The sequence below is a fragment of the Muscardinus avellanarius genome (genome assembly GCF_963383645.1).
Source record: "Muscardinus avellanarius genome assembly, chromosome: 5".
NCBI classification, from domain to species: domain Eukaryota; kingdom Metazoa; phylum Chordata; class Mammalia; order Rodentia; family Gliridae; genus Muscardinus; species Muscardinus avellanarius.
In genome coordinates this window covers 131,381,572-131,403,473 of record NC_137790.1, presented here as the reverse complement: position 1 = coordinate 131,403,473, position 21,902 = coordinate 131,381,572, and the positions used below count along the sequence as shown (strand labels likewise).

Here is a 21,902-nt window from a genome sequence, read left to right as displayed (position 1 = left end):
AGGTGTTCTTGCCGAACTGGACAAATAATTGGGTAGAAGTAGGTGGAATATTTCCTTTTGTGTTGGCTCTGGAGGCCAGCAATGACTGCAGGAAGAGGCATACGTTTACTGTATAAAAATACCTTACAATTCAGGCATGATGGTGCATGTCTATAATCCCAGTACTTGGGAGGCTGGGGCAGGAGGATTACAGGTTCAAAGCTAGCCCCAGCAACTTAATTAGACTCGCAGCAACCTAGTGGGATTCTGTTTCAAAACACAAATTTCAAAAATAGGGCTGGGAGTATATCTTATATATAGAATGCCCCTGTGCTCAATTTGTAGTCACACACACACACACACACACACACACACACACACACACACACAGATTTTTGCAAGGTCTTTTTGAGGATATATGTGAGTTTATAGAAGTCCCCATAAAATCCTGTGTTCTGTTAAAGCTCTGAACTCTCTAGAGAGCTTTAGAAGAGCTTAGAAAAATCTTTGGGAACAGAAGAAGTCCCTTCCCTTGGGTTGGTGGAGACCCACTGTTTCCAACAGAAGAATTTTAAGGCACTGCCTAAATGGAACCACAGGATCAGCCCAGAGCTGAGTGAGAACTTGAGTTTGATGTGATCTAGTCAAGGGGCTGTGTTCTAGTTCCAATTTTGTAACCAACATCTGAGAGACCTAGGGGAACTCTTGCTCCTCTGTGTAGCACAGTGTCTACTGCAATAAAGAGAATGGAGTTTGTTAAAGTTTTTCTGGTTTTCCTCACAATTCCACCATTGGTCCCTCATTCTTCCCCCATCTGTCATCTTTCTGACCCTCATCAATTTCCCCAGGTCTGTGGTTCTCAACGTTTTATCTGACAGCATTATACCAGGTGTTGTTGAAATATTTCTTTATGTTAAAGGACTGGTGATTTCAGGTCATGTCAACACTTACCTTGGAATCATTAATACTGGGCTAATTCTGCTGTAATATTTAGGTTTCACCTTGACATTTCTATTTCCAAATTCCTTCATATTTGTGTAGATCAGGGATTCCTTGGGCTCTTTAATCTTGGTGAATTTCTCACTTTTCAACTGTATGTTAAAACAACCCATTCCTTTCTTACAGGGCTGTCCACTATCTGATTGTTAGCATGAAAATTTTCAAAGATCCAGAATGGGTCCCTCTGGAAGAGAAACCTCAGAGCCTATTTGCACAGTAGTATTATGGCACAAGCAAAAAAGGATATGTAAACATTAAACACCATGGGGCATCGTGCTATTGAATTAAGAAATTAATTTCTATGCTTCTGCAGAGGAGATAGAACTTTGATTCTGAGGTCAGGACTTTTCACTTTGCCGTTCCTGCAAAAGCTTTTCCATTTGTTCTTTATTATTAGAGAAAAATCAAAAAGCTCACTGTGATGTTCTAAAATAATTCCCTTGGAGGGCAGATATGTGGCTACAAACATGGCCATTATTACTATTGTAGATCTAGGAAAGCTGAGGTTCCTTGAGGATCAAAGCCTCACAGGCTTGCAGGGAGTGAAGGGCTTTCTAACCCCCAGTCCTGTGTTTCTCTCTGCTGCCTCTTAACCTCTGGGTGACTCGAAACTGTCATCTGGGAGCCCTGCCTCTCAGGAAATTAGAGCCTCTAGGAGGTGGGGTGTTGGCTTCTCCTTCTGCTCTGCTAATAACTCCACACCAGGTTTGGCTTGCAATTGGATCCCAGGAGAGAAAAGCAGGATGGTTTGTTTCCAGAACCACTGTCCAGATTGTGGAAAGAGACTCTAAAACATGGGTTGTCCATGTTGTGCTCCGGGTGGTACCCTGGGATCCTCAACTCTTCCTGTTGTTTCCGGGGGAGGAGGCTGTACATTCAAGTATAGAGTATATGACTCCATATCTCCCATCCAGGAGTCATAGGGGAAGTCATGCTCCTCTCTGGAGCACATTTTATGCAGCAATAAAGAAAACAGGATTAGGTAAAGGCTCTCTAGGTTCCCTCCCAGTCTGGCTGCCAATTAGTTCCTCCTCTCATTCCTCCCTCTGTCACACGGTAACTCTAACCAGCCTTCCCATCCCATCCCATGGGCTTTCGTCCTTGAGCTGGCTGTCATTCCAAGGATGGAGGGTGATTCTCTTCGAGAGACAGTCAGCAGTAGACCTGTGCCTAGGGGTGACATCTCTCTTCTTACTCTTTGAATTGACCCCCTACCCCCACAGACACAGCTCCTTGCAAGCTCCATATCCTATTCTACTTACCCTTCTCTCTCCTTGTGAAATTGTGTGTCATTTTTCATCTCCTCTAGCTGGAGCCAGAGAGCTCAGCACATTACAAAAAGCCTGTGGAAGTAGGCTCAGAGAGTCTGCATTTTTGTTACTCAAATCCTAGAAACAAATATGAGGCGGTAGGGCAAGCTTCCTGTGGAGATTCCTTAAACTGATACAGCATGGTACAGAAACAGGGCCTCTCTGTTTGGGCCTATTCCAGGTTGTCTCTGCTTAGATAAGAGTCCCCTTTGCCACAGAGAAGATACCTTCTGCACTTCGTGAGGGTATCCTTCTTATCTGGGTCCTAGATCACTTTCTTCTTGCCCTTGTCTTCTGATTCAATAGCACATCGGTGCCTAACATCTCCTCGTATCTATAACCCATGTGTTCCTGGTACCTACAATAGAAGAAAAATGACCCATAACCTTATGAAGTCAAAAGTAGGTGTGTGGATCGGCTAGAGTGTGTCAAGATCACCTCTAACTGACTGAGCGTCCATTCTGCCCCTCGAGCCATGGAACCAAGGGCTTTCTATGCGTGGTCTCATCTAACCCACTCTACAGATGAAGAAACCAAGGCATTCAGAATAAAAGGAGCTTGTTCAAGGCAATAGCTAATGGGCTGTAGGCTGAGCTTCAAGCTCAAACTCTGACCCTGTAGCCTGTGTTCTAACCCTCTTGAGATGCGAAACACGATGTGCCACATATGCAGAGAAATGCCAAGTGTCCATGCCATGTGGTTAAATCTAGTGTTTCTCAAAGTAGAACTTGAATTCACCTCCTTCTTTTGTTTTTTCTGTACTGGGAATGGAAACCAGAGGCATTATACCTCTGAGCTACACCCCCAGCCCTATTTTTTGTTATTCTTTATTTTGAAACAGGGTCTCATTGAGTTACAAAGGGCCTCATTAGGTGGCTGAGGATGGTTGTGAACCACAATTTTGCTTTTTATTTTTTTGTGGTTCTTGAGATTGAATCTAGTAGCTTTCATCCTCTCAGCTATACACCCAACCCTATTTAATGTGTGTGTGTGTGTGTGTGTGTGTGTGTGTGTGTGTGTGTGTGTGTGGTACTAGGGATGGAACCCAGGGGCATTGTAGCTCTGAGCTAGTCATTTATTTTATTTATTTATTTATTTATATTTTCTGTGGTATTGGTGATGGAATCCAGGGGCTTTCTACTTTGGGCTACACTCCTATTTTTATATTTTATTTGGAAATAGGGTCTCACTAAGTTGCTGAGAGCCTTGCTCAGTAGCTGAGACTGGCTTCAAACTTGAATGATCCTCCTGTCTCAACCTCCCATGTACTGGGATTACAAGTGTGTGCCACCACACTTCCTTCTTAAGAAGAAGAGAAAGGCCATCTCGATGGGATTTTCATTTCTGTTTTGTGAGGGGTCGATGAAGAAGAGAAAGCATTCTTTAACTGCTTGTCTTCTAAAATATTTCAAGAACACCATTATTTTTAGAGATTATTTTGCTTTTGAAATTGCAGATAATGTGAGATTACAAAGAAGAGGAGTAAATATTAAAAGAGCTTTTCATTACACTCAAATAATTACTTTTCTCCTAAATTTTCAAGCAGAGCATAAGCATTTTTTAAAACCTGCAGTAGTAAAAAGCTTTCTAATCCACTGAAGTACATCTTCCTTGGGACATCTCAAGGAGCAAGGAGTGTAGGTGCAGCCAGCCACACCCTTCCCTTCATCTGCAATGCCACAATTTTCTTCATGGATTCAGTAGGGGAAAGAGAAGGCCATATATGGACCAATCTGAAGGCTGGAATCACTCACTTCTGGCTTCTTATGAATGCAGACATTTGAGGGTAAAAACAACAGGTGATGACCTTGCACTGAGACTGCACATCTGAACTAGTATGGTGAGAAAGAGAGGACAATTCGCCCTTTGGAGTTCTGGGCAAATCCTACTTGTCTATCCTAGGAAAGGGTACATTTGAAACATCTCTCTGCTTTGCAAACATGCCTTTGGAGACAGAGCATGAAAAAACACACCGTAAAAATCCCTTTGCAGCTGATTTTCATTTAACCAAGCTGAAGTGTAAATGCTTATTACAGAAAATGGCTCATAATCTGTTTGTAGTAATTTCCTGGAGAGGCTATAAGAAGCCAAATCCATCCTTCTTCCTCAATGTTCTGCTGGAGCTCTTGGGAACCAGTTGTTAAATATTATGAAAATTTTTGGAGTCAATTGTAAAGCCCTTGGTGGCTTAAAATGGCCATGGTTGGAATTTCTATACCATCGAAACCAGTAAACACTACAAATTGAAGTTTCTGCCTCCCCTGAGCAAGGTCGCTAGCATCTCCCTGTACCCAGCTGATCTTGAATTCAGAACACCTAAGAGCCACCCCAGCTGGTAACCCAAAGGTCTGTGGAAACCCTCTAAAGACTAGGGTCAGCCAAAGCGTGTCTGCAGAAGGGGTATAGACTCCAACTCCCTTCATCGGGGATACAGGGCTTTTAGGCCTTGCCTAGAGTTTCAGGGTCAGAACAAACAATGACAGCCAGGGGTTGTCACATGAAACACACCTGAATTCACCTCACAGTGCTGTATGGGGAGCTCCCTTCTCTTCTCCTGTCCTGGTCTGGACACCAGCCATGCGTTGTCCTGCCCCTCTCCATGCTTCATGACCATACTGTCTTCACAACGTGGGAGGTGGAGCCACGGGGCTCAGAGTTTTGGTTCATAATTCCATGTATCTTGTATTAAGCTCTATAAATCTTCCTAGGAAATATCTCATTTACCTATATAGCAACCCTCCAAGTAAAGATGAGAATGATCCTTTTGATTTCACTCGCAAGACAACCGAGGCAGGCAGAGCATGGATCTGTTGTGCAAAATTACAAAATAGATTGAGGGATTCATTTTCTGCCATAAAGAGAGTAAGTGAATGAAGGCAATGTGTGTGCATGCATGTGCGTGTGTGTGTGTGTGCGTGCGCGCGCGTGCGTGCGTGTGTGTGTGTAAGTGACACGATGTGTGGGACGTTATTTATCACCATGGAGAAGCCACTAGCTCTCTGGTAGAACTGTGTTGAGTCAAGCTAGTGGACATGGGACTGGCACACTCCAGGATGTGTGGTGGCCTGCACTAACTTACCAGCTGCCCCTGAGGGTCAGGTCCATATCGTCCCTTCGCAGGCTCCAGACTTCCCCATTCCAGCGACCTCTCAAGCATTCTTGCTTGCTACAGGAGTTCCCAGTACTGAAGCTGTGCTCACAGTCCTTTCTGTTTCCTCTCCAGCTCCCCTGAACTACTCACGACCCCAGAGTATTCTCTGTGTAGCACTCTAGTGCTCTTGCTATGTTGGTTCTTTGGTAAAGATGCTCCCTGAGCCTGTGCTTAGCTAAAACCACCCATGCTCTCTGCTGTCCCTGGACCTATCATGACCCTCTTGTGCAGCATCTAATCTTGTGTCTGCTCTGTGTCTTCCTCACTGAGCAGCAGGCTCTTGGGCAACAGGTTTATGTGAAGCTAGGCCTTAAAATTGCATCCCCCCAGTCTAAGTTTTTCAATAAATGCGTGTTGGGAGAACAAAGAGATAGTCTTAGATAGAGGGGTAATAACTCTCACAGTAAGATACAGCTGTTTGTTGATAGACCTTGTGTATCAAATGAACACTTTCCTTTGAAGGGGCACTGTAGACCAAATCCAGATGTGCATCACACTATATTCTAAGCATGCATATTTATTTATTTATTTATTGGCACTGGGGATTGAACCCAGGGCAGGCAATCTACCTCTGAACTACATCCCACATCCAATTTTCTTTTTTTATTTGGAAATAAGGTCTTGCTAAATTGCTGAAAGCCTCACTGAGTTGCTGAGGCTGGTCTTGAACCTGTGATCCTTTTGTCTCAAACCCCCAAGAACTGGGATTATAGACTTAAAAGCATATGCCACCATGCCCAACAACATGTATATTCTTAAAGACAGGATATAATGCTCTGTCATTTCTGTTCCTGGTGCCTGGCACACAGTAGCTGTGTCACGTAAATATTTGTTGGGTAACAAAGATAGTGAGTGAATAACAAATAGAGCTTTGCTACTTTTACCATTCCAGATGCACAGTGATCTTCAACCTCTGCCCCGTTCCTCCATCATTAGCATGGCTCCCGCTTTCTGATGCTCAATGGCAGGTTTTCCAGGAGCCATCGCTGGGAACCTCTCGATGATCGCTGTTGAAGCCTCTCTTCTCCTGCCCTGATGTGACTGACAACCTTAGCTTTTTCCAGCCTACTCTGATGCCTGTTTAATATCCCTTTTCAATCATTATAAATGAGACCCTTCATTTGCCCAGCATTTCTTTGTTGCCAATATGCTTTCTGATTATTTTATGACTTGGCTCTTGTAGAGAGGAAGCTGTAGTCCATTTTACTATCGAAAAAACTGAGCCTCCAAGACAGGTGGGGGACTTACTTTAAAACCTCCTGGGAGGGAGACGCAGCTCTGAGAACTGCTCTTTGTTCTTCAGTCCCTAGGCTTATTTGTTCTCGTTCGGTGAGTCTGTCTTTCCTTCCCAGATCAGAGGGCGCCATAATGAGCGTAATGGTTTGGATTTAGAGTATCCTCCTAACCCTCATGGAAGCAAGGTAGCCACGTTGGAAGCGGGGGCTTGGTTGCTAAGGAGGGAATCCCTGGGGTATGGCTTCAGGGATTATATTTTGGTTCATCCTCTACCTGCTCCCTGGTCAGTCTCTCTCTCTCTCTCTCTCTCTCTCTCTCTCTCTCTCTCTCTCTCCTGGTCAGTCTCTCTCTCTCTCTCTCTCTCTCTCTCTCTCTCTCTCTCTCTTTCTCTCTCTCTCTGCTTCTGGCCTCTGTCATGTGAGAGCAGAGTCTTATGCTTGCGCGCGCTCTCTCTCTCTCTCTCTCTCTCTCTCTCTCTCTCTCTCTCTCTCTACTTCTCACCACCATGTCCCAAGCCATGGAAGCCTGCACTCACATGGAATGAACCTCTAAGTCCCCAAAACCCATGAGCAAATAAGTCTTTCTTCATCTAAGCTGTGTGATAGGTTGTGTTGGATTATAGGAGTGAGAATTGAGACTGAGAGATTGAGGTTCTCCCTATTTTTACAGTATTCAAAGGTATAAAATTGTGGAATACAAAGCAGCCTATTCCTTGTTTGTGGCATGTGTATGGGGGTCACATATCTCCTGGCCCCCTCAGTTTCCTCTTCTGACTCACCAGGGCTAGAAAGAGATAGCTAGTCACCTGCTTACTGGCAGGGACTGAGTGGAATATCAGCTAGAAGGGTAAGCAGGTCAAGGTCCTACTTTCAATTTGGTCTTCTCCCCACACCATCATGACCCTTTTGATCTCTTTATTCCTGGCCAAAAGCCTTCTGGGCCAAAGGATTTAGTATTGGGGCTCTTCTCAAATGAAGACACCAGAATTATGTCCTTATCAGTCACCAGGATGTCCAGCCCAAAGGATGCTTTGAAACATTAAGAAAATCTTGACCAAGAAATGGTACCCATTCTACTGTTTTCTCTGAAAAGAGACTTGCCAGAGGCTGCCATTCTTCAGGGAATAATGAAAATTGGTTTCCAAGCCAGGTGTGGTGGCACATACTTGTAATCCAAGTACTTGGGAGGCTGAGACAGGAAGATTGCAAGTTCGCAGACAGCCTCAGCTACTTAGTGAGGCCATACACAACTTAGTGAGAACCTGTTTCAAAATAAAGAATAAAAATAGGAATGAGGGGTGGAGCTCGTAGATAGAATGCCCTCTGTTCCATCCCTAGTACTGCAAAAAAAAAAAAAAAAGTGGCTTCCTAGGATTGAAAGGACATACTAGTAGAGATGCTGAATTGAAGTCATCTCAGTGCTGGACCAGTCATTATATAGAGACATCCCTGGAAGCAACAAGCTCCCTGGAAGCTCATAGTAATGGAGACCAAGTGTTTTTGTTGCATGCAGAAGCCTGTGTTGGCTGTCTTGGAGCAGGGGTAGCTTCTGGGATCAGTAGACAGAAGGTTGGTCCTCTGGGACCCAATATCAAGTTTCTGTCGTTTCCTGTTCCTACAAGACGAACCTCATGGAACAGCCAACATAAAAATTCTAGAATTTCTCAGCCTTGGTCCAATGCAGCCCATTTTCTCAAGTTTTGTTTCATCTACATATCGTCTGGTCTAATATTGACTTATCCTTTTTCTTCAGAGGAACTTACTTTTACAAAAAACTTTAAATTTATCTTAAAAGGAAACTTTATATTTTGACTGCAAATGGAAAGCTAATATCACTTGCTATAAGTCTGTAAAAGTAAATATGGTAAAATTAAAGTAGTATTATTAAATTCTGGCTAGACAATGTTGCCTCTGAGCAGAGGTCTGCTCAGAGCCTCAGGGCATGACTCCAGATTAAAAGACATATTTGTCTTCTACTTATGGGAATAAGCATCAACCACGATCTAAAAGGGGGCTGATTTCTCCCTCCCAGTAGGGCGGGGTATGGCCATGAGACTCACAGATTCACAGTCAGAGCTAACCTTGCATTGAGCCATGATGGGAGTGAGAGCCTCCTTAAATGTTGCCCCTGCTAGGCTACCCTGATGCATGCTTATAATCCCAGTACTTGAGAAGCTGAGATAGGAGAATGACTAGTTCAAGGCCAGCCTCTGCAACATAGCAAAAAACTATTTCAAAATAAAAATAAATGCAAAGAAGGGGTAAGAGTATAGTTTAGAGGTAGAAGGCCCCTAGGTTTAATCCCCAGTACTACAAAAGCAGAAAAGTTGCTCCTGGGTACTTGACTGTCCTTACCCTGGCCCAGCCATTTGTGAATAGGTCCCCTCTATCACCAGGTCCCGTCACTATCTGGAGTCATCATGGAACAACAGCCTTGCAAAACACAGGCTCCTTCTCACCTTCTGTCCAATCAGAAGAGGACTTGTGTTGACAGAAGAGAGCTTGTGTGCAAGTAGCTCACAGTGATGGTTGAGCCCCATCTCAGTGCTCACACACCTCATGCTTAGTATTTTTCACTGCAGAATGCATTCAGTATGTGTATCCAACCATCCAGATATGTTTCTAGATTCTTCCATTTTGCCCCTTTTAGATCCTGGGTATTGTGCTTTGGGCGGGTCTTCTGGAATTTCTGTCATAGTTTGACTGGCTATCTTCCTCCTCTCCCACAGTTCCTGGCTAGAAGGGGATGAGTATCTTCAGGTGATCCTAGGTATCCTGTATCTAAAATTCCATCATCAAAAAGATCAGTCCTTCCTCAGCCTGTCGCAGTGGACTCTCTCAGCCTGTGAATTCCCTGGAGGCAGGGAAGAGTCTTGAACTTCAGTCCCTCAGTGCACTTGGCCAGGGCGCCATCTAGTGTACAGAGTGAGGGGGCTCCGGTCTGGAGTTAGACCACCCAGGATTCTGCGTGCTCACTGAGCCCTTGGACCTTCCAAGCCCTCCTTCCTTACCTGAAACAGATCTAACGGTGCCTCCTGTCCTGCCATGGTAGCAGGGAGGATGGTATGAGATACGGTACCCAGATTCAGTTAGCATGGCACTAACTGAAGTGGTGGCCTCCTATTGAGATGGGGAAGGGGCATCGGAGATCACTTTCCTATAAACAATAATTACTATCATCTGCTCCTTTTCCTTCTAGTAGACATTTAAGTGTCAACTGCATAAGTCTAGCTCTTTCTTTTACTCAAAAATTATTCACAACCACAAACTTGTAGGTTCAGCAGCACAAGGTTAGGCTAGCAGGGACAGAAGAGTTATGGATGTGAGGGAGACCCCGCAACTTTCTCAAGGTCACAAGGAGAGCTTGGTCCACTGAGGCCTGAGACTTGGGTCTCCCAGCTAGACTCTTTATATTTGGTTCCTTTATCCCTAGATGACCTTGTCATTGGATTCCTTACTGCTAACTGCCTTCTGCATATGATCTGAATTGTACCCTCCCCCCAATATTTATGTGTTGAAGTCCCAACACCTAGTTCCCTAGAATGTGGCTGTGTTTGAAGATAAGGCCTTTAAAGAGTTAGGTAAGGGCAAGCGAGTCTATTAGGTTGGGCCATAAACTAATATGACTGGTGCTTGTTAAGAAGAAGAAATTAGGTACAAATACACACATTAGAGGGAGCAATTTTTAGGGTCGCAGCAAGATGGTGGTACTTTGCAAGCCATGGAGATAAACTTCAGAAGCTCTCAAACCTACTGATACCTTGATCATGGGCATATCTAGCCTCTGGAACTCTACAGGTCATGTGTTGGAATTGGAAGAAAAAAAGGAGGAGGATTTCTGATGAAGGAGAGTAATGGGTGATGGGAAACTTCCCAGTTCCACAGAAAACTCAGGCTTAGTGACTTGATCCTATCATTTCTGATACGTGTCAAAGTAGAATGCTCTGGCAATGTGGACTCTTGGAAAGGAAACTCTGAATATTCTTGTGGTGAGAACAGGCAAAAATGGGCTTAATTCAGTGACAATCAACAGCCCCCCCACTCTTGGAAGATGGAGTCAAGTCAGATGAAGAGACTGAGGGGTGGCAGGCCTTGGAATGAATTCTTTGGGGAGTTTGCATTGGGTGGAAGTTCATGTGGCTAAATTTCAGACTCCTCTTAGAGACTCAGATTCTTCGTTCCTAACATGTAGACAGCATATTCTGTACAAAGGCACAAATATAGATGCAGTGTCTACAATGGAAATGGCTCCCTAAGTGGTTATCCCATTATTATCCTTCATTTATCAATAGTTTCTCTCACATTTTTCTTACAGTCCAAGAATGCAGAGAGCAGGAAGGGTAGGACTGAAGGTGGGGAAGAGCACCTTCAAACAACCTCAAACACGTATCCCTTCCAATATAACAGAGCAAGCAGGTGGGAGTCAAGAAGGATTTAATGGAGAGAGAGAGAGAGAAAGAGAGAGAGAGAGAGAGAGAGAGAGAGAGAGAGAGAGAGAAGAAGAAGAAGAAGAAGAAGAAGGAGGAGGAGGAGGAGGAGGAGGAGGAAGAGAGAGATGGAGGGGGAGATGGAGCAGAAGGAGGAGAAGGAGGAGGAGGAAGAAGAAGAAGAGGAGGAGGAGGAGGAGGCGGAGGAGGAGGAGGAGGAGATGGAGGAGAAGGAGGAGATGGAGGAGGAGGAGATGGAAGAGGAGGAGGAGGAAGAGGAGGAGGAGGAGGAAAAGGAGGAGGGGGAGGAGGAGAAAGAGAGCAAACACTTAGAGGAAGAGATCTGGAAAAGTCAAAATGTTTGCCCAGGAAGTGGTGGTGGGATTTCACAGCTCAAAATCATAACTGCTAGTGATCATTGCCTGCATCTCCAAATGTCTTTCTCCTGATTTAGAAGCAGAAAGACTTGATATGACGCCATGTCCTCCATGCAACAGAATTCCAGAAGCGAGTCAACCCAGGGACTGGATTGACTCAGTTACTGGAAGCCATTAATTAGAGTATAGCTAATTGCTGGATGTATGGAAGACAGCAAGACGTCTCATTGTTTTAGTGAGAGCACTGATGTGGGAGTCATTGGCCTTGGAGTCTGAGACTGCCACTCAGGTTTCTGGGTGAAGGTTCATTAATTCTCAGTGTCTTCTCACAGCAGGCAAGTGTCTCCATGGCTTCCTCACCAGGCTGCAAAGTTTTCCCAGTGGGAGCGCCATCTGCCTTGTGGGCTGGAGAATCCCTCTCTGTAGAAGACTGTCTCGTGTATGTGGGTCTTCAGGCATCCTTACATCCTTATTCCCTGGCCACTTAATACCTGGACATCCAGTTCCACACTCATTTTCAGTATCCCTTATGCATTTTGGAATCACACACCAAATGCAGATCAAAGCAAAGCATTATGTCAGTCTAGGCATCAATAGTAAACTGATTCTGGTAGCGGAGTAATTTTATGGTGAGTTTAATAACGGGACCAGAGCTGGGAAGTGTGACATGCTCCTATAATCCCAGTACTTGAGAGGCTGAGAAAGAAAGGAGAATTGCAAGTTTAAGGGCATCATCAGCAATGTAGCAAGACCTTCAGCAATCTAGAATGGTCCTGTTTCAAAATAATCCCCAGTACTGGAAAAATAAAAAAGAGCTGGTGGTGTAGCTCGGAAGGAGGATGCCCTTGGGTTCAATTCCCAGTACAACAAAAAATAAAAAGAAAATGTAGGGACTCAGAGCTAGGCTACGGAAACCCTAAAAAATAAGGCAGGGTCTCAGAGATAGCACAAGTAAGATATTACTACCTCTGGGCTGGAGGTACCAATGGGATGAAGAAGAAACTACAGGATTCTCAAGAGGAAAATATGGGTCTCTAGAGGACTGTGACCTTCAGTGGGTAGATGCTGCCAGTGCAGGCCATACTGCAGGAAGAGAACTGGGGCCATAACATCCCCATCTCCTTGAGAATCCCTCATGGTCACACCCAGCCAGAAGCAAGAGGCCAGGGCACCTGCTGATGAGGTGGACAGGTTGGCATCCGGGGCTCAAAGAGGTTTTGAAAAGGTTTAGAGGGTTCTATGGGCCAGAGCTGAGATCCCATCATAGACAACTGCAACAGAAGCTTCTATGCAGAATAGATTCAACCAATTATTAAACACAAGGCCTCCCCTCCCTCAAGGCCAAACACACACAGACATGAAGAAATAAGGAAGTCCAAAGATCAAGAGGACCTTGAGAGTAAGCTCAGCTGAGTTTCAAGCCCTGATATAGAAGGGCTATGACAAGAGGCACTGGAGCCCTGCCTGCTTACCCCTCCAAGTCTTCATCCCCTTCTCCCTGCATGTGAGTGTTAATAGAAAGCTACTGCAGGGTAAGTCGTTATGTGGTTAGAGAAAAAAAGCACAAATGTAGCTCAGATACTGCTCAGTGAAAGGAAGCATGTCACTTGTCATTGAGACTGCCCCTTGCCGGGCAACATCAAGCTCCGCAGACAACACATGTCTTCTATGACCTGAGCTCTGCCCACAACGCTGTCTACAATGGCCTTGGTTTTGCAGACAACCCTATCTTCCAAGGCCTGGGCTCTGCAGACAATCCTGTCTTCCACAGCCTTGGTTTTGCAGACAGTCCTGTCTTCCAAGGCCTGGGCCACCATGGCAACACAGAGTGTTCACAGGAAGGCTCTGGCTGTCTTTCTCTCCTCCTGAGAAAACAGGTCTCCTATCACTGAGTCTGAATTGGTGATGGTGGGGGGAAACACAACTCTGCCATTTGAAGTTGACACTGGTAATAGCTTTAGAGGCAGCAAATAAGGCCCTGATGAGGGGAGGGATCTTTAATTAGAGTTTTGATCCAGTCAGGAGCAGAGAAAAGCCAAGCCCTGGTTCTCTTGTGGTTGGGCAGCTGGCCATTTCTCCTGCAGCTTAAAGAGTGCCTGGGTATGACTACAGCCCTGGTTTCTGGGCACATGCCAACGTTCAGAGCACACCCTGCAGCTGGAAGATGCCTCTCCTGCCATCAATGGATGTCAATTAAAGTTGTGTGGGTCCGGCATTTATGAAGAGGCAAACTTGGATGGTCCCCTTTAACTTCAAAGACAGCAAGATGCAGTGGGCGGAGGGGAAAGAAAAAACGTCCGACACACCACGGCAGCTAAACGGCGAGGAGTGGTGATCACCACTAATAGAATCACGTTAGCTGAAACCTGGACTCCTGATTCACAATATAACTATTTTATTAGGTAATAAAGAATGTCCCTACTCCCAAGAAATGGATTCTTAAGCAAATTCTCAGGGGTAAACCTCTGGAGCACTCTTAGGTATCACATTAGCGCCCCTCATGGGCTGGATATGGTATTGATGAGTCATTTAGAGGGAGCCTGCACCACTCAGGATCACGCAGAAGAGAGTCTGTCTGAAGGTGGAGAAGCAGCGGTGGGCTGCATGGCCACTGACACACATGCTTCTTGTTATTATTTTTTCTCTTCCATCTTTTTATTCCTTTAAACATGTAGAATTATTTTTAGCTCACAGGAGGTACAAAACCATGCCACTGGCTAGATGCAGCTATCAGGCTAAAGTTTGCTGACTGGGTCTTAGAGCCTTGAAGAGGTAGTTGTTTGCTGACTGTCTTGCAACCTTAAAGAAATAATTAAACTCAGAGGATAGAGCTAGTCCAGTACAAAAGGAGGTCTCAATACTCTGTGTGTGTGTGTGTGTGTGTGTGTGTGTGTGTGTGTGTGAGAGAGAGAGAGAGAGAGAGAGAGAGAGAGAGAGAGAGAGAGAGAGAGAGAGAGAGAGAAGGAAGAGAGGAGAGAGGAGAGAGGAGAGAGGAGAGAGAGATATTAGAGATTGAACCCAGGGGCATTCCTTTTTATTTTTTTATTTTTGTTTTGAAACAGGATCACTCCAGTTTGTTGAGAATCTCTCTAAATTGTTAAGGCTGGTCTTGTACCTGCAATCCTTCTGCCTCAGCCTCCCAGAACTGGGATTATGGCTATGTGCTACCACACCCAGCTTCAACACGTTTCAATATCAATTGTTATTACTAATATGTTGCAGTCCACATTCTGCATCGAGTGTTGAAACGTGTTGAAAGTCATTGATGTGGGAGGTGCACAGACAGGTGACATCCATGCAAATGTCCAAGGCAGGGGCAGCCTTAAGAAACTAGGGAAGCAGGGTGAGGAGCCGCAGCTCCCAGACCCTGCCTGAGTCGAATTTCCAAGAAGTGACGCCTCTAGCCACAATTGTCTCAGGGTTTTGCAGAGCTCAGGGTGGAACTGAAATAGAACTGACCTTGTAGGCTTTTTGTGGGCATTAAACAAGTGAATATTTATAGAGTAGTAAGAGCAGTGCTGGAGACAGAGTAAGAGCTACATATGTTCTTACTACTTTTTACTTTTCTCTTAAGAAATTTGTGAGCTTAATACTAATAATCCTATTTCAGTGGTCGAGGGAGGATGATATAAAATGCAACATCATGTATTACCACAACTGTCTCATAAATCTGAGTGCCATCCTCATTTAAATAATAGTAATAGTTATTATTATTACTATTATAAGAGAAAAGCCTTCCAAATGGATTATGACTCAGAACTAGGAGCAAGTATTCAATTCATGATAGAATCCTTTGCTTTAATAAGGAATGAATGCATCGCAGGGGTTATTAACCTGTGGTTTATGAGCTACCTGAAAATGTATGCAAATATTTATGAAAACGTGCATTTGTATAATTATGTAGGTTGAACCTTCATCAGAGTTCCTAAGAGATCCATGCCCCCCCTATATAGGCTAAGAAATATTAACTACTTTCAATTAGAACAGAATTACATTTGCAAAAAGAAGTAATAATAAATTTAAGAAAACGTCTTATAAGACTGACTCTTGGGTGAGGGAGGAGATGGTCAGGCAATGCCCACCCGTTGCAGGCCTAACTCTGCTCTAACTGTGGCCGGTGCCACAGGCAATGAAACAATGCATTCAATATGGTTCCTATGCTCAAAGATGGTATCAGACAGCACCCTGGTAGGAAACAGATGGCACTTTCAAATTAGGTAGTGTCAGGTTGTCTTCTGTTTGTCTGTTTGGTTGGTTTTGTTTCTTTCAGTTTTCACATATAAGACAACATTTGATATTTGTCTTCCTGTGTCTGACTTATTTAGCTTAACATTTAGAAGAGAAATTAGCTGGGGACCAGAAGTAGGTGAAGAAGGGTAGATTGACATGACCCATGCATGATATATGTATGCATGGAGATAGCACAGTGAATCATATTAAGTTGTTCAACTAGTATATGTTAATAGTTACAATAAAAAGACATAATTAGGGGTCACAAGAATTACATAGTTTGAGAAGAGGTGCATGCAGAGTTGTTTACAAATTTGTGAGCAGATGTTGTTGAGTGTAAAGTGATGATGTGGTGCTCGGGTTAGATATGGTGAGGCAGAGGCAAGGGATTCAGTAGAGAAGCTGAGCAGCTGAGGATAACGCTGGGCAGGGAGGGTCGCCTGGCAGGAGTGGGACTCTCCTTTTGGTGGGATTGCAAATTAGTGCAACCCCTTTGGAAAACAGTATGGAGGACCTTCAGAAGAATGGGAAGGGACTTACCATTTGATTCAGCAATGCCACATCTGGGTATCTACCCAAAAGAAAGAAAACCAAACTACCAAACTAATGCATGCATATCTATGTTCATAGCTGCACAATTCACCATTACCAAACTATGGATCCAGCCAAGATGTCCATCAACAGATGAATGGACTTCAAAACTATGGGATATGTATACAATGGAGTTTTACTCAGCCATAAATAAAAACATAATTACATCATATACAGGGAAATGGATGGAACTGGAGGACATTATGCTAAGTGAGATTAGTCAGTCACAAAAAATAAGATATAGGATGCTCTCCCTAATACACAAAAGCTGGGGAGAAATGGGTAACAGTAGGAACTCTAGATGAAGAAGGATAAGGCAATCTAACTAAGGAATGGGAGGGGGAAGAGAGAAACTCTCTAAAGAACATGATATACTTAAACATCAAAGTCAATCACTAAGCAAAGCATGGGAAGGAGGGGTGGAGAGGGAATGGGGTGGGGATCTGGTGTGGGCTAATGGGGTGATGTGTGCATGTATGTCTCCACAAGTCTTTTATCCCATTAAGATGTATGACTACAATACACCAATAAAAATTTTAAAAAATAAAGAATAAAGCACATTGGATTTGCCCTACAAAGGGAACAGGGCAAGTAAATATCCCAATTTTCCTTCTTCCTTCTATCCTCTCTGTAGACTTCTCCTTTGCTAAACCAGCCTGGAGAGGCCAGCAATGCAGCTCTTTAATGTGGCCCCGAAGGCCTCCCACACAAATTCAGGTGCAAAAGGGAAAGTCAGTCTGCAGGGGCAAGCAGATGATGCCCAGCTTAGTGGGTCATGGGAGAACCACCGAGATCATCAGAGCCTCAGGTGTAGTACCAGGCTAAACATTTAGCTCAGCTCAGCTCAGAAGAGTGGATAGCATGTCCACAGGTAGGAGTCTGAGAGTATGAACATGTTAGAGGATGTGCATCTCATCCTACATAAAGACCTGTAGCCCTGAGCTTCCGGAAAACAAGCAGCCACTGCTGATGTCAGTTTGCCCCGACATCAGCAGAGAGCTGAGCCCAATTAGAATGTACAATAAGTGTTTGTCACATTGAGTAGGTCCTATCACTTATTTTCTTAACTTTATCCGGAATTAATTTTAGAAACATAAGACGTTGCAAAACAGCACGTAGAGGATGGGTGTAGCCCTGTTTTGTTATGAGGATAAAAATAGTTTGTGCAGAATGCCTGCCGAATTGATGCGCCTTCTCAGTGGCCTCCTTTGTCTGCATAGCTGGAGATAAATAACGAACGATGAGTCTGAGGTCAGATGGACCTGGGTTCAAATGAAGCTTCTTTTACTACCTACCTGTGAGGACATTGAGATGGTTGTTTCATCTTCCTTGGCCTTATGTTTTCTCATCTTTAAATGAGGATTATAACTACCCTCCAGGGGAGCAGTGAAGATTCCAGGAGATACCGCATGTGAAATGTCTAATACAATGCCGGAGCTCAATAACTGATTATTTTGTTATTAGATGATGTGTTAAAGATAGAGACTGTCTCTTCCTTCCGTCTAGGCAGCATCTAGCCAGCCTCTGGTTCAGACAAGGTACTCAGTAAACTGTTGATGAATAGATGTGTCTGAGTGATGGGATCGTCAATGAGCCCTGTTCTTGAACCCCTAATCAGGCACCTGATCAGCTGAGCCTGGCATGTGGAATCTGGGAGACGCCAGGAGCCCTGCTCCTCAGAGCCCCATTCATCAGCCCCGATGTGTGCATGCGGACACAGAGTGATGCATAGCTCAGCCCCCTTATCACACGTGGAAAGCTCGCTCTCCAGTCCCCCTTCATGTAAATGCAACCAGGACATCATTCATCAAGGGGACACAGCGTTCTCCTGGTGAACTAAACTGCCGAATGTACAGAGAACTTGGATTTCGCCTTCTGCATATTGAGCAGCCAGGTGGCGAGGCAGCCGGTGTGGCGGATGCTGAATTTGGCCCTCTGACACTCTGGAGATAAAACTCCTTCATGTCACAATGTGACTGTCTTTACTGGGGTTTCCTGACCTGGGATACAATGAGGAATAGAAAGAGGAGACCAAACATGAACAGAGAGATATACTTAAGTTCTTTCATGTGGTGTGTGTGTGTGTGTGTGTGTGTGTGTGTGTGTGTGTGTGTGTGTTACTGGAGATTGAACTCAGGGATCTTCTACCTTCAAGCCACACTCCCAGCTCTTTTTATTTTTTACTTTTGTTTGAAAACAGAGTCTTGTTAGATCACTGAGAGTCTCACTAAGTTGTGGAGCCTGAACTCCACCTTGCAATTCTCCTGTCCCAGCCTCCAAAGTCCTGGGATTACAGGTGTGCACCGCCATACCTGGCTACGGTTAAGTTCTATTCTACCTTGTCACTGTGAACTTGGAAATATCCCAGTACCTCTGTGAGCCAGTTTCTTCACTTCGTCATGGACGTGGCAAGAACTCTCAGAGCAGTGATGGTGAGAAGCACGGCATTTGGGGGATCCTCTGCGATCGCACTGCAGTGAGCTTGTCGTGCTTGCTTGCACACAGGAAGATTTGGGGAGAGATCTTCCCTGACGCTCACAGTATATATTAAAATACACCTTCCAGCAACTCCTCCTAGAAGTCTTGCCTGAAGAATCAGAGGTCACACCCTCAAGGAATGCCTCCAGAGTATAGTGGAAGTGCATTCATGCCTTTACCCATTCATTTATAAATAAAGATTTATAATTAGTAATGGTAATAACTATACTGGGAGAAGATGCATATAGGATAGTACCCAGTACTTTAGGGGCTCACATTCTTTTCTGTGTGTGTGTGGGTCTGGGGATGGAACCCAGGGGCATTCGAACTCTGAGCCACACCCCCTGCCCTATTTTTTATTCTTTATTTTGAAACATGGTTTCACTAAATTGCAGAGGGCATCACTAAATAGCTGAGGCTATCTGCGAACTGCGATCCTTCAGTCTCAGCCTCCCGAATGCTGGGATTATAAGCATGCACCACCATGCCCGGCTCACATTCTTTTAATGACCAAAAACAGAAAATGAGACAAGTGCAAGGTGCAGCACTGGAATGAGAGCTTTGATAGAGAAGCCCAGGGGGATGGGAGGAGGGGGAAGAGGACCATGACCCAGCCTGAGGGTGGCCAGAGGCTTTCTCAGGGGAGGAAGGGAGCTGGCTGTGCTTTTCTCTGTATAGACTCTGATGCTATCTTTTGCTTTTTTTTTTTTAGAAGTTTTGACATTTGCAAATTTGTAGTTCAATTCAAAACAAAGTTTGGAACCTGTGTTTAACTGGATTTGGTAAAGATGGTCTTTTTACACAATAGTTCCATATTTCTGAGCATTTAACTTTGCCCTCTCCTCCTCCTCCTTTCCTCCTCCTCCCCTTCCTTCTTCATTCCTCCTCCTCCTCCTCCTCCTCCTCCTCCTCCTCCTCCTCCTCCTCCTCCTCCTCCTTCTTCTTCTTCTTCTTCTTCTTCTTCTTCTTCTCCTTCTTTTCTCTCCCTCCCTCCCTCCCTCCCTTCCTCCCTCCCTCCTCTCCCTCGTATTTGTGTGTGTCACTGGGGATTGAACCCAGAGGCATTCTACTTTTCAGCTACACCCCTAGACTTTTTTATTTTATTTTATTTTTAGGTTTTGAAGCAGGGTATTGCTAGGCTGCTGAGAGCTTTGTTACATTGCCTAGGCTGTCCTTGAACCTGTGATCTTCCTGTCTCAGCCTCCCAAGTACCAGGATACAGGTGTGTGCCACCACACTGGGAAACTTCTCCTTAATTGTATTGGACTTACCTTGTTTCTCTGACCCCTTTCATATCACCACCAGATGAGCACCTCGGGGCTCTGCTTTCCCAGTGTTTACAGAAGGAAGGTAAACTTTCCACTGTCTTAATAAATGACTTGACTCTCACATTTCCATTGAGTTACAATCTCTTCATCCCTTAAGACTTGATCCGTGCCCCATATCACTTACTATACCATAGGAGAATTCTGAAGGTGACCTGACTCTATTTCTTTGGCAACAAACTTATTTTATAATTTCTACTTGGGTAATTTATCAGACCCTACGCTGGCTTTTCAAACTCAGCTCTTCTTAGTTTACTAAGAGTGAGTTTCTTTAAAGACTTTTATTTTTAACACAGTGATTCTCTTAGGTCGTTTTTTGTTGTTATTTTGCTATGTCAAATTTTTCTTTTTTGTATCTGCAATGCTCCTACAGAACTATTCTATGCCGATGCTTTCTTCTGGGACACAAATCATGTGCATGTTGAATGTTTGTGATCTTCTGTATTGATCATTTCCTCTTTCATGACTGTTTTGCACTTTGCTTGGTTCTGAGAACAGTTGTCGAGATTGTGGCTTGCACCCGGAATGAACATCCATGGTCTCTGGAGGTGACAGGAAGCCTGGCTACACTGGCCAATTTCTGCCTGATCTCAACTATTTCTAGTATAGTCTATAATTTTGCCTGAACATGGCAGTGGCGTGAGAAATCCAAAGTCTTACGTCCCATAGGTAATAGGGAGCGATCCATGGCTTTTCAGCAAGAGGTGACACAGACAGTATTGTGTTTTAGAAAGCTCTCTCTGGCAGCCACATAGGGAAGAATGTATTAAAAGGAAAAAGAGGGATGCTAGCATAGAGAAGACCCTAATACTGCCCTGCAGTTGACCAGTATCTTCTCTGAACTGGCTGGCAGATGGGGAATTAATATAGATATAAGCAGCAGCATTTAAAATCCTGAACACTAAATAGATCATTGCAGCTATACTTGCGGGTGATTTAAAAGCAGGTGATACAACTCCCCCAAAGTAATAAGCTTCTCTCAGAGATGAATTAGGATTCAGTCTGGCAATTACATTAAGGTTTCTGATAGATAGCTAGCATGGAGAGTAGCAATTATGATACATATCTCTATGCTGCATGGCAGGCTCATATAACTCATCATGTTGGTTTGAAGTTTAACAAGAGGGAAAGAATGTAAGAGACTCCTCTCTTTAAGAGGAAAATGCCGTCCTCTGATTTCTATGATTTTTTTCTGATAGCACTTAAATAATTAACTCCTTTCTCTGAGTTTGAAGGTGAATAATAAGTAGGTCCAGATGTACCTTCTTTCTTATTATTTTTCAAGATGATACGGGTAGCCTCACTTAGAATGCATAAATCTTTTAAAACTACTTTGTAAACCAACATCGTGTCCCTGTGCAGGAAAAAAAAAAAAAAGGAGAAAGTTATTTTCCTACACTGAAAAATGTAGAGGGGAGGAGGGTGGTGTAGGAGAAAAGTACGTGGCTCATGGCTTTTGGCGAACCCCGTTTCTAGCCCCATCTCTGCTACTTTTTAGATGTGGGGAGTTATTTAGTGTGTCCAAGGTTCAGTTTTCTGCCTGAAAGTTGAACATTATAAGGTGTTAACTTAAGATGACATGTGGAAATGTAGCACAAAATAGTTTCTCTAAGGGAGTGAACTATTCTTAAACTTTTTTTTTTTTTTTTTTTTTTTTGGTGGTAACTGGGGTTCCTGGAAGCCCTTCTACCTCCGGGCTACACTCCCAGACCTATTTTTACATTTTTTTAAATTTGGAAACAGGGTCTCCTAAGCCAGAGCGTGCGGCTGGCTTCAAACCTGCGCGATCCTCCTGTCTCT

General features: G+C 44.2%; 1 protein-coding gene across 2 annotated transcripts in view; it reads left to right on the top strand.

Moving 5' to 3' along the window:
* Positions 1–21,902, top strand: part of CLSTN2 (calsyntenin 2) — a gene marked incomplete at both ends in the record, with an annotated part of 643,893 nt that overhangs the window by 187,343 nt on the left and 434,648 nt on the right. The gene's annotated exons all lie outside the window — the stretch shown is intronic.